Below are 16,367 nucleotides of genomic sequence, written 5' to 3'. Positions count from 1 at the left end.
TCCAGATTTACCGGAAATTCTTCAATAACATGCTTCTGGTGGAAACACCGTGCCAAGACTGGGGCTTAGGCATTCTCAGAAGATGGTGTCGATCTTACTAACGGGCGAATCACCCATATTTAATATGGTGTTGCTCGTTGCTCGACAGTTAAAATCTTCTGTCACCATATTAAACACAGGTGTTTGACAAATTAGTACGTTCGACACAATTGTACGAGAACGCCAGTCTTGGCATGGTGTCTCACCAGAAAGCATGCTATTTACGGATTTCCCGTAAATTTGGATTTGTTTTTCTCAGTGGACGAAGAAAGAAATGTAGAAATGTACTCTCATGTCCAAAATTATTGTCGCATGTCTATAAATATGTTGTTCTAGGAATATAAGTTGATAACGAATTCGCCCGGTATTTCTTATAATGTTAGTATGTGTATAATCCTCAAAGACATGTATGTGGCAAATTTCATGTCAAACGTGCAGTAAATAAGAACAATAAAACGAAAATAAAGTGTCCGTGTCCATTTAGCAAAATTTTGTTTCACTCATTCTAATTTTTGTATTTATAATTCTTTTCCTATGAAATTTATCACATATATACATTTCCTGATTATACACATAATATCAGTATTAAAAGTGCCCTGCAAAATCATTCTCAAATTATATTCTAAAAGAAGACAGTTATAGATATGCGACAATCATTTTGGACATGAGTGTACAATGTAATTTGTTTGCTTCTTTTTCGTATTGTTTCTCATACTCGTGCATCGAGACAATTTAATCCTAATGCAGATTTTGCATATAAATACGCATAATAACGTAAATAGCTAGTTATATATCCATGTACTCATGTATTTGTCTTTATACTTTTCCTAATAAAAAGATTTGGAGTGCTAAGGGAACGCTCCCGCATATGAAAGTCCATGCGTGATGCTTGACCCTCTATCATTATTCATAAGTACTAAAAGGTTTAAAGAGAAATCGATGCATGAGGAATAAAAATGGACAGTTTATAAATTTCAGCAATGAAATTACTAAACTGGTATCGTATATATATATATTAGAACAGAAATTCAGTTTGAAATCCACATAATTTAAAATTATTAGAAAGGTGGGAGACTAAAATTTGCTGGAAAACTTGCTTCGGAAAGAAACAACAATATGTTTATATTTTCTTTCAGTTAAGTATGTTTTATTTGGTGTGGAAGATTTTAGATCAGTCTATTGGTCTGGAAAGGAGGAAATTCCACGACTTCAGTTCCCAATCTGCAACAGATGGAATTGTCTCGTTTTTGCATCAAGCGAGAAAATGGAATTTTGAGTACCATTAACCGAAAAATGTCAAAAAATAGAGCTGTCTCCTTTTATCGTGGCAAGACTTCCATTTCTTTCAATGAAGTAGCTATGTATTGTATAGCAAATTTAAGGTGAAAAAGACTTTCTAGGCCGAGTTATTATCGCCATTCAGTTTTGTATTCGGAGTTCCTTTCTTCAAATAATATAGTACACTTTTTCTTATTGATAAAATTATTTCCCAGATTAAGGAAAGATAGCATCAAAGAATTAAAGAAGACTGAATAAGAATCACCAAAGTATAATATATGCTTTAAATGGTTTATGTTGCAGTATGTATGATACAAACTCTAGAAACAGAAAAATATATATAAATTTGCTGCTAATTTAACCCAGCTAAACGATTAAATTAGTAATTTCTAAACTTTCAAATATTCCTATTAACTACAAATTCAGAATCATTTCATTCCTGTTATATCAGTGAAAATTATAACGTAATGTAGAAAAAAATTCTGCTAGCAATGCATCTGAATTACGGAAAGTCATTACACTGCTTTGTTATCAAGGTTCTCCAACGCTATTGCTAATCCAAACATTAATCCAGGTATAATAATAGTAATCAGTTCCATTATTCATTTACTTGTTTCTTATAAAATTCAAGATATAGCCATGTAGATATTTTAAACTGGAAACATTAATGATACGAAGCGAGAATTAAGTTCTGGAAATAAATTGGGACAGAAGTTACCCTAACTGCTTGTCTACATCTCGATTAATTCGTTAAGTGATTTGCTCAGTTCAGAAAAAGAAAAGAAAAATTCTTTTAACAATTTCATTCACTATTTTTTTTAAAATTAAAATGGATGTTTCATGTTTCTTGCTATAGCACAATCAATCAACGACCTTTAGCTTAGTATTTCTGCTAATTTACCTGCTTCTCTTGTGTTTGCATCCTTGGTCCCACAAACCCGAGGCTAAGAACAATTAACACAGAAATTAGTAACTGATAGATTACCAATTTACCGGTAATAATCTACCTGATTGATCTAAGATATAATCCAACACATACATGGTTTCAGTAATGATAGAAAAGGACTTACCCATTCATTTCTTCAAATATGAATAAATTGTACCCCAAAATTCAGTTTGTAAGTTCTTATGTTAAGTAACTCAATTTACGCAACTTATGACAATTTGTAATTAGAATCGAATTTGAGTCCTGTATGTACTGATTATTCGAAATAAACAAGTTCAAGTTTCAATATTGTATGACAACAATGGCTCCAAAATCTGCTATATCCATATTATACACCAATATGATTCATATTGCATACGAGACTTTAATCAATATCGTATCAATAAGATTCATATGGCATATCAATATGCTGAATATAATTTGCTGCCTTCGTGATTGTACTGATTCAAGTTCTTGTCTCGTGAATCGTCTGTTATCTCTGTTTCTCCTGCTTTAAATTCCTTCACTCATCTCAGCTATTGTTCCCATCAATCGTGCCCTCACAAATCATATTTTGAGGCTAGCTATGGATATTAGTAGCTTTGTTACTCTGTAATTACTACTCTATTTTGTTTTTTACTTCAGATCCATGCTGGAAAATATCAGTTATTACTACAGAAATGACCAATTTGTCTTATTCATGATACACAGTATAAAATCTTGAACCACAGTTAGAGACAGGAAAAAAATGATTTTTTTTTTGTTTTCGGGTGGGGGTGGGGGAAAGGGGTTTCCAAAATTTGCAAGATTTGATTTCCATACTTCTACTGCTGTTACCCCGGTTTGGATAAACCGAATTATTTACTCTCGCTAACCAGAAAGCACGTGGAGTTTATGCTATGGTTTCAATTTAACGAACGCCTCAGAATTCCCCAATCACTTATGGCTACACGGATTTCTATTTTATTTTCAAAAACATCCATCCATTGCGCGTTAAAAAAAATCTACTATCATGCGTTTGGTTTTATGTGAAAATCAACTGTCTTTCTTGTTAAATAAGGTACTTTTGATGGCCTGATATGAAAGATGTGGTGTGAAGGAGCTGTGTGTGTTTGATATTTAGTTACGCTACCGCCTACAGAAGTGTTTAACGAACTTGCTCCTGGTAAGCCTTGTCCCTGGTTCGATCCTGTGGAAACATAGAATTTTAGGTATCGATCCTAAGACAACTGGCATACTCCTTAAATTAATGGCAAATAAAAAGCCAATAGGATGGCACAAATAGTTGTAATAAAAATGAACTACTAGTAGAAATCTGGTAGCGTAAGTAGCGATGAACTATGGAAAAGACAAAGTATGGTGTATTATACTTACAATCACTGGCGCAAATCCCGGGGGATGAGGAGAACATGTCCCCTCCAATCTTGGAACTTGGGGGACTGTTCCCCCCAATAATCCGATTTGAATTTTGTTTTCTTTGGGGGGAATGTGATGATTTGTGTCCCATTGCCACAAAGGAAAGTGAGATGTGGTCCCCCCAGAATAAGCCTCAAATCTGCCCGCCCCCCAATGTTGAAGACAACTCTGCTCCCTGATTCTCCACAGCATTGCTTTTCAACTTCAACTTTACCTTTACCTTCACCTTTATTTTGAGCATCGCTTAAGAAAAGAAAAAAACACGGTCTTACTTTCCCCCTTGCCCCCGATGTTGAAGACAGATTTGCGCTGCTGCTTGCAATATAAGTTTTATTCAGTATTTTTGATAACAGTTGTTTAATTCATTGCTTTAAAGTGGAATCCTAAGCACTACAGAGTTTAAATCGAAGATAAATATATGCACCTGGGATCGAAGTGGGGACCACATATACAGAAACCATGTATCAACTTAGATTTATTTAGAGTATGAAATACAGTGCGTAACATGAATATACCACTAGTAAGCAAATTCAGTGTTTTTTCTTCTCAAAATACTGCAAATATTATTTTTTTAAAAAAATAAATGTCAAGTGCAGCAATTGCCCAGTATTCCAGTGGTGAACCGATTTTTTTTTTTTTTTTTTTTTTTGGGCGAACCATAATCTAATATTGAACGGTCTTTTCCATACATAAAGAACATACATAAATCTGTGACTAACATGCTTTCAAGAGCACAACATATTCTATATGCCTTTGAATTTTTATCTGTAAAATAGTATCTTTTTTACTCAAATAATTAAATAAATTGTAAGGAAAATAAATGTTTAATGTTGGGAGAAACAATAGACCTAGACAGTGTAATATATTATTTATTTTTACTCTGTTTGCCCTGAAGATGAGAAAATTTCCACCATGCATCATTCGTCATACACCTGTCATATTCGTGTTCTCGGGGTTGACATGTGTTCTCTTTGTATAATAAAAAAACTCTACTTCTCTATTTTACTTTTACTATCAAAAACCATATTATTTATAAAGCGTAGATAAAGAACCTCCATATTTTTCTTCTATTTAAATGATAAATAATCTATATGGATCAATGCATATGAAGTGATCGATTTTTTCTTGACCTATATTTATTTCTTATCTTTTATATTTCCTATTACCACATACAAGTACGTTGGCAATACAAAACTTTTCTTTAAAAGTGGAACACCAGACTGTTTGTCAATGGCGGTCATTTTGTTGATCATTGCAAATTAGTGACTTTGCAGATATCAACGTAAACTTGTACATCTTAGAACTAGATTATTCAAAACACTGCACCAAACATCATTTTCGTCAGCACTTTTCTCTTCTTTAATTTTGTCTTCAGGAGGGAGCCCGAGGGAATTTATCCATGAGAAAACATTTCCAACCGTAGAAATCATCTAAATTCTCTAAATGACCTAAATGCTCCCCAAGTAAAAATAATCTAAATTCTCTACTCAGTTCAACACTAGGACACATAAACTTAAGATTATAATCATGTCCATGAGGATTCTGAGAATTATCCAGTGCTATTTTCGAACTACTTTACACCGTAATATCTTCGAGTTTGCCGTCGTTTTCTTTACCTAATGTAACATACTCGTAAATTGTTTATATTAGTCCGTGTGAACAGTTACGACTGGAGTGTTTTGAACATACGACTTAACATTTAAATCAACAAATAAAGATATATATGATCAACAAATAAAGATATATATATATGATAGCACAGTAATGATAACAAACTAGTTCCAGTTGGTTGATTACTGAAAGAAATGAAATAAAATGATCCACAAATGTTCCACATAAGTTAAATGTTCCATAAATCTGCCCTGTAGGCTAAGGGGAGGGGTGATTAATGAAAGTGAACGATTATAAAACAATCGGTGGAATAGTCATGTGGGAGGAAATGTAGAATCGAGAGAAAACTAACGGACACGGCGTTGTCTACCACAAACTCAAATGGCCTATGATCGAACTAAGGATCCCTCACGTCAGAGGTTAGCGCTCCACCACTGATCCACCATGTTTCCTGATAACGAATGCTTGTGATATGTCATGACGAGTAATAAAAACAACATTGTGTTCCAGTTCGTGAAGCAATATGAGACTCTTCAAAAATTTGCTTCTAGAGTATTTTTTTTCTTGTGGGCCTCAGAAAACGTACAAAACGCAATACCTTCACGATCTAATATTTTTCATGTGAACCACCACGTCACTCATATTCAGAGCCGATGAGAGAAAATTACATGCATATTCGTATGCTCAAAACACTATTTCGTGTGAAATTGTTGAAAAGAAAGTTAAAGTTTCAAAGTACGACTGGAAATACAAGTCTGGCATCTAGATAATTTAAACCCAAAATATGTAGAGCCATGTATCAATTGTATTTGTATTATTATAGTTCCTAGTTTTGAGAACTGGTACCTAGGCCAGAAGAAAAATTTTCCAGCACTGCTTTGATTCATGAAGCTCTTTCGGCAGCCTAGCCATCTATCTACCTTTGTTTTCTGCAGCTTTCTTCAATTTCAAACCACCACGGTGACCACGGAAGCATTTTCCTTATGGAAGTATAGTAAAACAGCAAAGACGTTATATAATACGATTCCTAATAAGAAAAGTTGTAGTAATGGTGTATGGTGACCAACCGCTAATACGTATAGGAAATGGCAGAAAATATGAAAATGTAATGGATGCCGATTTTTTTAAAGAACATTAACAGCTTTTTGATTCATAAAGTGCTTGTTATATTTGTAGCCGCAGTATAGTAGCACGGAGATTTACTATATCCGTAATGTATACAGAAAATCAAATTTTCAATGTGTACAGTTAAGAATTTGAAAAATGTATTAGCGCTAATAGAGCATGAACTTCTAAAACAATAAATCCAAATTTTTGAGATTTGTAGCTATAATATGGTGGCTGATTCTCAACTAGCCGTAATTTGTTTTTAATTTGAATTGATGTAGTAGTTAGACTCCTAATTTCTGGTCTAACAATGTAATAAAATAGTTCTCCTGGTATATATCTAAAAGATTTGTAATAATAGAACATTACAGATTATTTTAGACTAGGAGAACACACACGTTATTCTCAAAAGTTTTATTAACATGTTATTTTTATATACATTAAATATTTTACTAATTCTATCACTTTTCAAAATAGCAAAAATTCATTGAAGTTATGTTTCTTTAGTGGTTTCAATTCACAAAATATACTCTCCTATCTGCAGCTTAAAGTGCAAGGAGAACATTTATGTAAAATTTCGAGATACTATGCATAACCGTTTCGGAGATTTGGCGAACAGCAAAAAGTCTCGTTATTCTTTCTAGGCGGTCACACTGAAAAAAAGTCCTGTATCGCATGCAGGTTAAAGTACAATGATAACACTAACTAAATAACACTAACTAAAAATTTCAAGATTGTACGCCTAAAATTTTCAGAGATCTGTCAAACGTCAAAAAGCTATGTAAGTCTCCTTATCCTCTCTTTAAAAAATTATATCTTATCTAGATAGCTTACAGTAGAGGGAGAACTTTTCTACAAAATTTCAAGATTTTATGAGTAAAACTTTTGAAAATAAGAAGAATGGCAAAAAATAATTTCAATTCCCTTATCCTTGCTTCTTGGCCGTATTTCAAGAAAATTCGTCTTACCTACAGCCTTGAGTCTAAAGAGAGCATGTGTGTAAAATTTCAAAATTCTACGTTTAATAGGTTTGGAGATCCGACGAACGTAAAAAAAAAAAAAAAGTTTAAACCCGGTTATCTTTCCTTAGGGGCTGCTCTTAAAAAGCTCTATCTTACCTACAGCCTAGTCCAAGAAGAACATTTGTACGTAATTTCAAGGTTCTACGCCTAATAGTTTTTAAGATCTGTTGAGTATATATACACACAATATAAAACTGTGGACTTCGCCCCAGACCCCTATAGTTACTCCGTGTACGGCCTCATACTTCTCATATTTAACATATCTCTAATATTAAGGAATTTTGAGATAGAATTAACCCAGTGTAAATTTAAAAAAGGTGAATCATGCCATAAATTTAACAGAAGTATATATCATTTTTAATTTTACATACAAACTAAAAAGTTATTATCTATTCTATGCTTAATAGCACTGCTCTAAATAATGGAACTTATCTACAGAAACTCGTTATCATTTTTGTTAAAAGAAACATGTAGTTAATCTAGAAAGAGGCTGTTCAAAATATTTCTAGATGCAACCAATATACACAGAGAAGAATACTGTATCTCAAATTAAAGACGAGATTGACGTATTAAGTTCAAGAGAGAAAGGGAGAGAATTAATAACATATTGTGTACGATTTGAAAATAACATTATGTTATTGCAGTAGATACTATTTTAGAACCAAATTTATAATTGTGTAGAAACAAAATACGTGTATTAAACTTTGTAATTGGAGTAATTGGACACCAAGTCTATGAGTTCAGATAATTAACAATTATTTACGCATATTAGCTAGATGAAAAAAAAGGAAAGTATCAAATAAATTCAGTTATGTTTTACTGTTTATCATCGTAATTAGATATGTAAATCTTACAGAAATATAAAAATATCATAATTTTTATTTCTAAAAAGAAAATAATTCAAATTTATAAAACATATTTATATTCATTTTTCACAAATAAAATATTTATTGATACATGTAAAACACTCGTGTAATTGAGACATATGATAACTCAAAGGACTTTGTGTCTGACTGAAAATATGCATACATACTCGGGCTTGGTTTTATTTTGCATTTAGAGCTGAGTTAGCCTTTCTATTGTGAGGTACACTCCTATTAATAGATGTGGGTAATCAAATTGAAAATAGAAACAGTGTGTATTTTTTCTGAATATGTTTAAATGCAGTTTGTTCTCTTTTTGTTGCCATGGAAAGTATATATAGATACAGGGGATTATATGAAACACCTCTTGAAAATTGTACAAAATATTCCGTATGATCAACCACAAGAATGTTTAATATGAATTGTGCTTATACTTACGTACAAGACTAACGTATTGAGATACGGCGTACAATAGGCTGGTCCATATTTGTCGACTTCCAAGTTTTTTTTAGCATCTTCCTAAAATGATTTCACATCAGATCAAAGAAATCTATGGAAAAAATTAGTTCAATTATCTCAAGTTTTGAATACATTTACAGTATACAATAGAAGGAAAACGTACCAATTAGATAGCGGCAAGTGTTTTTTTTTTTTTTTTTAACGATTCAGAGTGTCAAGAGAAGTATCATCACAACCTGCAATAGTCAACCAAAACCGGAAGTGATTGTAATTTAGTACTACTATCGGTTTGAATACTGATTTCCGTAGAGCAAAAACAATAAGAGATATCAAGATGCAGTCTATTGCAATCGATTCAGCTTTCCAAGAGTGCATGCTATCTCCTTCCTTAACCATTTATTCAAATTGGAAGTGGTTGAAATTAAGGATTTCCGGTTTCAACTTTTATCGGCATCGATTAAAAAAAGTAAGGCATAGCGAGTAATGGCTTTCTGATATGGATTCAGCATCCGAGGAACAGATTCTATCTTTGAACTTATTGTCAACTATTTGATGAAGGGTCGTATCTCAAAATCTCACTATTTCAGACATAAAAAAAGAAATAATAATTACGTAGACAGGAAAGCGCTTGAATATGTAATAACTTGTCACTTATTCCAGAAAATAATTATGTGGGATATATGATCAATTAGTGCATATTTAACTCTTTCCTTCTGTGTGGAATTATATTTCTTTCTTTATGTCTGAAAAAATGAGGTTTTGAGATACAACCCTTCGTCAAATAGTTGACGAGATGTACTACTTCAACTTTAAGAATTGAATTCCCCGAGTTTGGAAGTTCACTGTAATTTCACACTATGAAACGAAACATACTTGTATATTTTTTTACTTTTGGATTTTCCAGAATTCAAACAGATAACAAACGTAAATAATAAATTATTTTACATTTTCATACATTTTAATACATTTACATTTTAATAAATCATTTTACATTTTAAGTAGAATATAAATACATATTTAAAACAAAGTATTATGTTTAAAAGAACACGTTTTTCATCCAAGGATAATTGACAGTGCTATGTACCACTGCCCTTAACGTGATACGAAATTTTTAAAAGAGAGAGAGAGAGAGATAAGATGCTTTTAGCCGGATGTACTTTTCAAGTGTACACTTAATGGCTTTAAAGAATGGTATTCTAAAGATTACTTACCTGCACAGTATATAAAACATCGTATGTGTTTGTATCTTTATTCTCTGGAGATATGCGCCACAGTCTACGTGTTCTTTCCGGATCGCCGTGCATTAGCTACATTGTTGGTTTCTTAGCAACACATGTTGGTGAATTTCCTTTCCTTTTCTTTTGTTCTTCTTGTTGGTGTTGTTGTTGGTCTGGAGAAAAGCGAATAATGTTTGAGAACCCCACAAGATGAACGTAGAATGGATTCATCCCATTTCTTTCCTCGCCTTTCCTAATTGGTTGGAGCTAGTCCAATTCCACTGAAGAGCAACGGCTGCACGCTCTATTTCGCTAAAGGGCCTTCTAGTGCTAGTCACAGTCTCAAACTGTATACAAAGCCGATACAGGATCTTATTTTTCTGCAGACAACGGCAAAGAAAAAACAGCCAGCAAGTCTAAGGAAGTGAAAGTTAACAATAATGTAATGTAATGTACTGTGTAGAATGTTGGTTTCGAAACGGAAACTTTAAGCTATTTTCACACTCAATAGTTCAAATTTAAGCTTATGAGACGAAATAATATGCATGATGTGCTTCTTCTTAGTTGTCTGAAGCATGAAATCTTTGCTTCACTACAGTTACTGTTCAACTGCACTAAATTTCTTCCTCAAAATTTTCAGGGGAAATTCCAACGGAAATCATTCAACTTTTAACATGGAATTCAATTATATTACATTGATCATAATGAAACATACTCATAGAATATTTTCAAACAAGTTTTAAATTAGCTTTATACATATTCAAGATATCTATTAGATGACAACTAAATCAATATATTAGATAATTACATAATTAATCTATTAGATGACTTTATAGTTAATATATTAGATGATGACGTGTTCAACCTATTAGTTAATGACATAATTAATTCATTAGATGAAGACATATAAAATTTAAGAAAACTATGTGCTTCAAAAGAATAATTTTGCAGTAATTTTATACGTTAGTTTAATTATGAATATGGCTAACTCAACACTTTGTAGACAATGCTCTTTTTTCTATTTTATTAATAAAATAGTAGTTAACATTGCAAATTTTCTGTTGTAATTCTCTACAATAATTCTGTTATAATTGCCTGAATCTTAACTCTCAATTTATGTTTTTGATCAATGAACTGCCCTTTCTGAAAAAGTAAATAATGATTAATATAGAGTGTTCCATTATTTATAAAATAGAAGCACAATTAAATGTTTTTGCAAGAAAATTTATTATTTTGGTTTCAGTTAATCAGAAATTTGGCGTTTGGTTGTCTCTGGATAGTCATCACTTTTGTCCTACCGTTTTAATCATCTGCTATTTATAATTTATTAATTATATTCTTCTTTTCCTCCTTCCATGTTTTCAGTTCGAAACATCAGTACAACTTCTCTCAGAATGCAACTTGTGCTCAAATAATGTATCTACTTAAGCATTGCTCTTCCCTCCTGAGCTTTAGTAAACACACTCTCATTAATTTTATAATTGGATAGTTGAGAATTATTTCTTGATTGAGAATCACCTGTCGTCATTCTTCTCTGTATACATATTTTTAATGTGTCTAGTTACTTTTCCTAAGTAACCAAGCCCCATACGATTCGCATAAAATATTTGAATCTTTTACGTAATTCGTTATTCACTGTTTTCTTCCTGAAGGATTCTTGAACCATTCGTTTTGTCCCTCGCATTTCCCGTTCATATAAAATGTCATTAATAATACTACCTACGAAACACTAATTACCTGTTTAATTTCTCTCTCAAACTACTAAAGAAAATTCCATTCCTTTCATTTCAACCTCTGCTGCGTATATCCTTATGGTATTTATTTTCAGTCTGCATTTATCAGAGCACTTCAAGTTTTCTAATATGTTAGTTTTCGATTCCAATGTAATATTAACAGCCATATCAACATGTAAAGTAAACTTCTATACTCTATTTCCAATCCAACACAATTGTCTTTAGACAAGCTTTTCTTTACTATATTTTACAAGTATATAGACTTAAGATTAGAAGAAGCAACACGAATGAACTTGGCGAAAGGTGCATCTACCGAACTTTCTTTCCATTACAATTTCCTCCTCTTTTTGATCTTTTCTAACTTTAATTGTTAATTCATATGAATGTTACTAGTATTTTGATATTATAATTTCATCTCAGTAATCCTTGTTATTTCAATCGAAATTCCTCTGTTACTTGAACAAGAAGAAATAGAAGGGTACACTAAAATTATTAGTAAAAAATATTTTTGGTCTGTTAAATGGTATCTCAATTTGGTTCTTGTATTTACAGCGATACTATAATTAATCTGTACCCATTTTATCAACATTGATCAGAGGCGCAATAATTAAACAGATAACTTAGATATAATTAAAAGAAAGAACGTTGTTATTGACTCGTTGTCATGGGTAAGATTATTGTTTTATGATGGATAGGACATGTTGGGATTATCAAGATCATTACTTGCTATGATTGCTGCTGATATTTTATGTACGTATACTACAGAGGAATAAATCGAAGATTTCTGGATGCAATTCATGTTTATGGTCAGTAAATTAGTAGTTGATATGTTTACTATAATAACGTAATAATTTAAAAGATACGTAAAGCGAATCAGGGCTAAAACGAAGTGTTATCGTTTTATCTGGTGCCGAAGACACGGGACTATACTATTTAGTTCCGAAGAATAGTAAGAACTGAGTTTATGTGCATAAGTACATATACCTTTTTATGAGTTTCACTATTTTAAGAAGCGGGAAGAGAATACAAAGAATTGTTAATATGCAGGATTCTGAGATTGAAGAAGTACCCAGTGTTTCAAACGAAACCATATCTGGAAATGCAACAGCTTTGTCTGAACATTCCTATTCTAACCTTATTGATATGTTTAGTCGACTACTTGATGAAAAGCTAGAACAGAAATTTGATCAACAAGATGAAAAACTAGAACAGAAATTTGATCAACAAGATAAAAAGCTAGAACAGAAATTTGATCAACAAGATGAAAAGCTAGAACAGAAATTTGATCAACAAGATGAAAAGCTAGAACAGAAATTTGATCAACAAGATGAAAAGCTAGAACAGAAATTTGATCAACAACAAAAATTGTACGATGAAAAGTTAGAACAGATACTAGCGCAGCATAAATCTCTTGCAGATAAAGTACAAGGTGTGCAAGAAAATTTTGATCGCTTGCAATACAGTTTGAAAGAAAATTTGCAAGTATTAGCTAATGAAGTTACCGTCAAAATTACAAATGATATGACGCGAGAACTTGATACTAGGTTTCAACAATTTAGTAACAAATGGCAAGATAGACAGGATCAACTAGCTCTAGAAACAGAGTCGATAAAGAAAGCCGTTGAAGCGGTGGAATCGACGACAGCCCAACAAAAAAATCAGATAGTGAATATTACTGCCCAGGTTAATTCACATAGCATACTGATATCCAACTTACAAGAGGGAATCAGATCGTTACAAGAGAGGGAATGTGGCTACAATGATCTTATGTATAAGGAGGCTTTGGGTACTCCCAATCAACAGGAAATATTGCATCATCAACAGGAAGCATTGCATCACCGCCCGAGAACTCCATTAATAGAAACTGACGGGATATTTTCTTCTAAGAGTTCTGTTGATGATGGTTTAGTTGTGGAAGATCACAGTAGGCGATTCCAAAGTCCAGATCGCAAAAGAAGAAGGCAGATGAATGAGAGCGAAAGGGTTCCAGACCATTATCAACGCCAACAAAATCATAATCATAGTAAAATAAACGTTAAGGTCAGTGAAATTAAGGCCATGACTAAATTCAGCGGTAAGTGTGACGAAACCGCAAGCTCGTTCTTAGAGAAGTTTGAAGCAGAGTGTGAAATTATGGGTGTGGATCAATCTAAATTTATGAAGTTGTTACCACATCTGTTACTTCCCCCTTGCTCCTTGTGGTTTAAAGCTATTCGCGATCATGTCAAATCCTACGAAGAATTTAAACGGGCCCTGTTGGCTAATTACGAAAATGATTTCTTGTTAGCTAACCGTGATGCGATGGTGCGAACCCGACACTATTCACCTCGGGTCGATAAATCTCTTACAGATTTTACGATTAATGCCTATAATGAACTTAAACTTGTCAATCCGTTTCAGCCCGAATCCAGAATAATCGCTTCCGTACGCATTTTATTGCCATATAAATTACAACAGATACTGTTGTCTGCTCAATGCGTAAACTTCAATCATCTGATAATTTTAGTTCAGAACTTCGAGAATCAATTCCCGAACCCTAGCGGAAGTAATCGAAATCCACCCAATCCAATTCCTGTCAGAAACCTGAATATAACTAGTGAAAATATCGAAAACCTTCGCAGCGATGAGAGGTCACGTGATAATACTGGCATTGGAATTAGTGAAAGATCTATTATACGTACTGGAACTGGAGCTAATGGAAGATTCAATTCTAGCGGTAGAAATGGAACGAATTATAATAATCCGAGGAACAGTTGGACGAACGGGAGAAACTTTCGTGGAAGACACAATTACAGTAACAATGTCATGCATACCGGTGTAACTCAAAACAGATGCAATTGGAGATCTCGAGATGGCAGGAACTGTCGGAATAGGACCGAAGTAATGAATGAAACAGGAAATGGATCAAGTGAAAATAACCAAGATTGTGGTGTTCAATGTACTTTGATTGACCCATTTGTTAATCATAATTTAAACTAAAACCCGCTGATATGGTTGGGGTTAATCCCATACCAGCCGAAGGTTCCCACGGTTATTCGACGCAAAATTCGTCTATTAATTTATTTGTGAATAATATTGATGATAAATATAATTTAGTTGATGCTAAAACAGGCAAATCTATAGGGTTTCGCAATATTGACGAACTAAAGGTATGGCAACCTTCGAAAATCACGAAAAACAAATGGTTGAAACTAGTTGAAGCTTTAGTTAAACCTGATATGTTAACTAAATTAAACTTAGATAACAATTCTTAATTTATTATCTCAGATATTACGAGTTGTGTTGTGAATACTTCATTTAAACTTTATGTTTGAGCGACATGTTATCATGTGATTAATTTATCTTATCTATCTTTGTGTTAATTCTGAATGTTATGTTTCTTTATTTTATTTTGCATGTTCAAAAGAGATTCGATTGTATTAACTTGAAATCCATGACAGTGAATTTAAATTGAAGCTTTTAAACGTAATTATTGCCTTCTGATCTTGTTGTTGTTTTGATAAGATGACAATCTTAATTATAAATAATATTGTTTGTAAATGGATGTTATTGCTCAATGTAAAAGAGGAACAGTTAAGTAGTAACTCTGCGTAAGTCATCAATTACCTATAATTTTGGATAGACCCATAAATGATATTTGTAATGAATCGACGTTTATGATATGTAATTAGTAATAAAAGAAAAATATTGTTATAAATGAATTGATATATATATATGGAGAAAGAAGAGAAAAGAAAAATATTTATATTGATGTAATAATAATAATTAATACGAGGATTGATGTAATAATGATTAGTACGAGGGCTATTCAAAAGGTAAGTGTTTTGAAAATATCCAGGGTTCTTTCCTTCTCTGTGAATACTGTTACGGAATTCCCGTTCTGGGCGACATTTACAGCGATACTATAATTAATCTGTACCCATTTTATCAACATTGATCAGAGGCGCAATAATTAAACAGATAACTTAGATATAATTAAAAGAAAGAACGTTGTTATTGACTCGTTGTCATGGGTAAGATTATTGTTTTATGATGGATAGGACATGTTGGGATTATCAAGATCATTACTTGCTATGATTGCTGCTGATATTTTATGTACGTATACTACAGAGGAATAAATCGAAGATTTCTGGATGCAATTCATGTTTATGGTCAGTAAATTAGTAGTTGATATGTTTACTATAATAACGTAATAATTTAAAAGATACGTAAAGCGAATCAGGGCTAAAACGAAGTGTTATCGTTTTATATTGCATACAGACGAATAGATACATGGACGAAATAGCAGTTCGTATTTTCGGGTGTATATTGATTATGGTTCTTTGCAAACAATGTTTGTATCAATAACAAAGATAAAATACTCTCACAGTCATATCTTTCAAGAAACAGTAACCTTTCGGTCTCAGCAACATGCATGTATAGAGTCATGTTTAAAACTATTGAATTTATCACAATTTGAGAATTACACATTATTACATTACTCGCTTATCCATCCTTTATTAATCTTGCAAAATATAGTATAACGAACTTATTTATTGTCTTTATAGAATAACCTTACCCTAATCTTCTAATTTCATTTCCTTAACCGGAAGCAGTGGTGAAACTATAGATCTATTTCAAAACACAGTGATTAACGTGCGATTGATGTTTTTACTCTGTAGCTACGGAGAAAGTGAGAAATATGTGAGGGTTTGACG

At 32.5% G+C, this 16,367-nt stretch overlaps 1 protein-coding gene across 1 annotated transcript in view; it reads left to right on the top strand.

Annotated features, from left to right (window-relative positions):
* LOC145693139 (uncharacterized) overlaps positions 1 to 16,367 on the top strand; it is an 896,225-nt gene that overhangs the window by 424,496 nt on the left and 455,362 nt on the right. The gene's annotated exons all lie outside the window — the stretch shown is intronic.

The sequence above is a fragment of the Thermobia domestica genome, chromosome 8, assembly GCF_964235325.1.
Source record: "Thermobia domestica chromosome 8, izTheDome1.hap1.1, whole genome shotgun sequence".
NCBI classification, from domain to species: Eukaryota; Metazoa; Arthropoda; class Insecta; order Zygentoma; family Lepismatidae; genus Thermobia; species Thermobia domestica.
The sequence above is the reverse complement of the archived record's forward strand: the minus strand, read 5'-3'. Positions and strand labels throughout refer to the sequence as shown.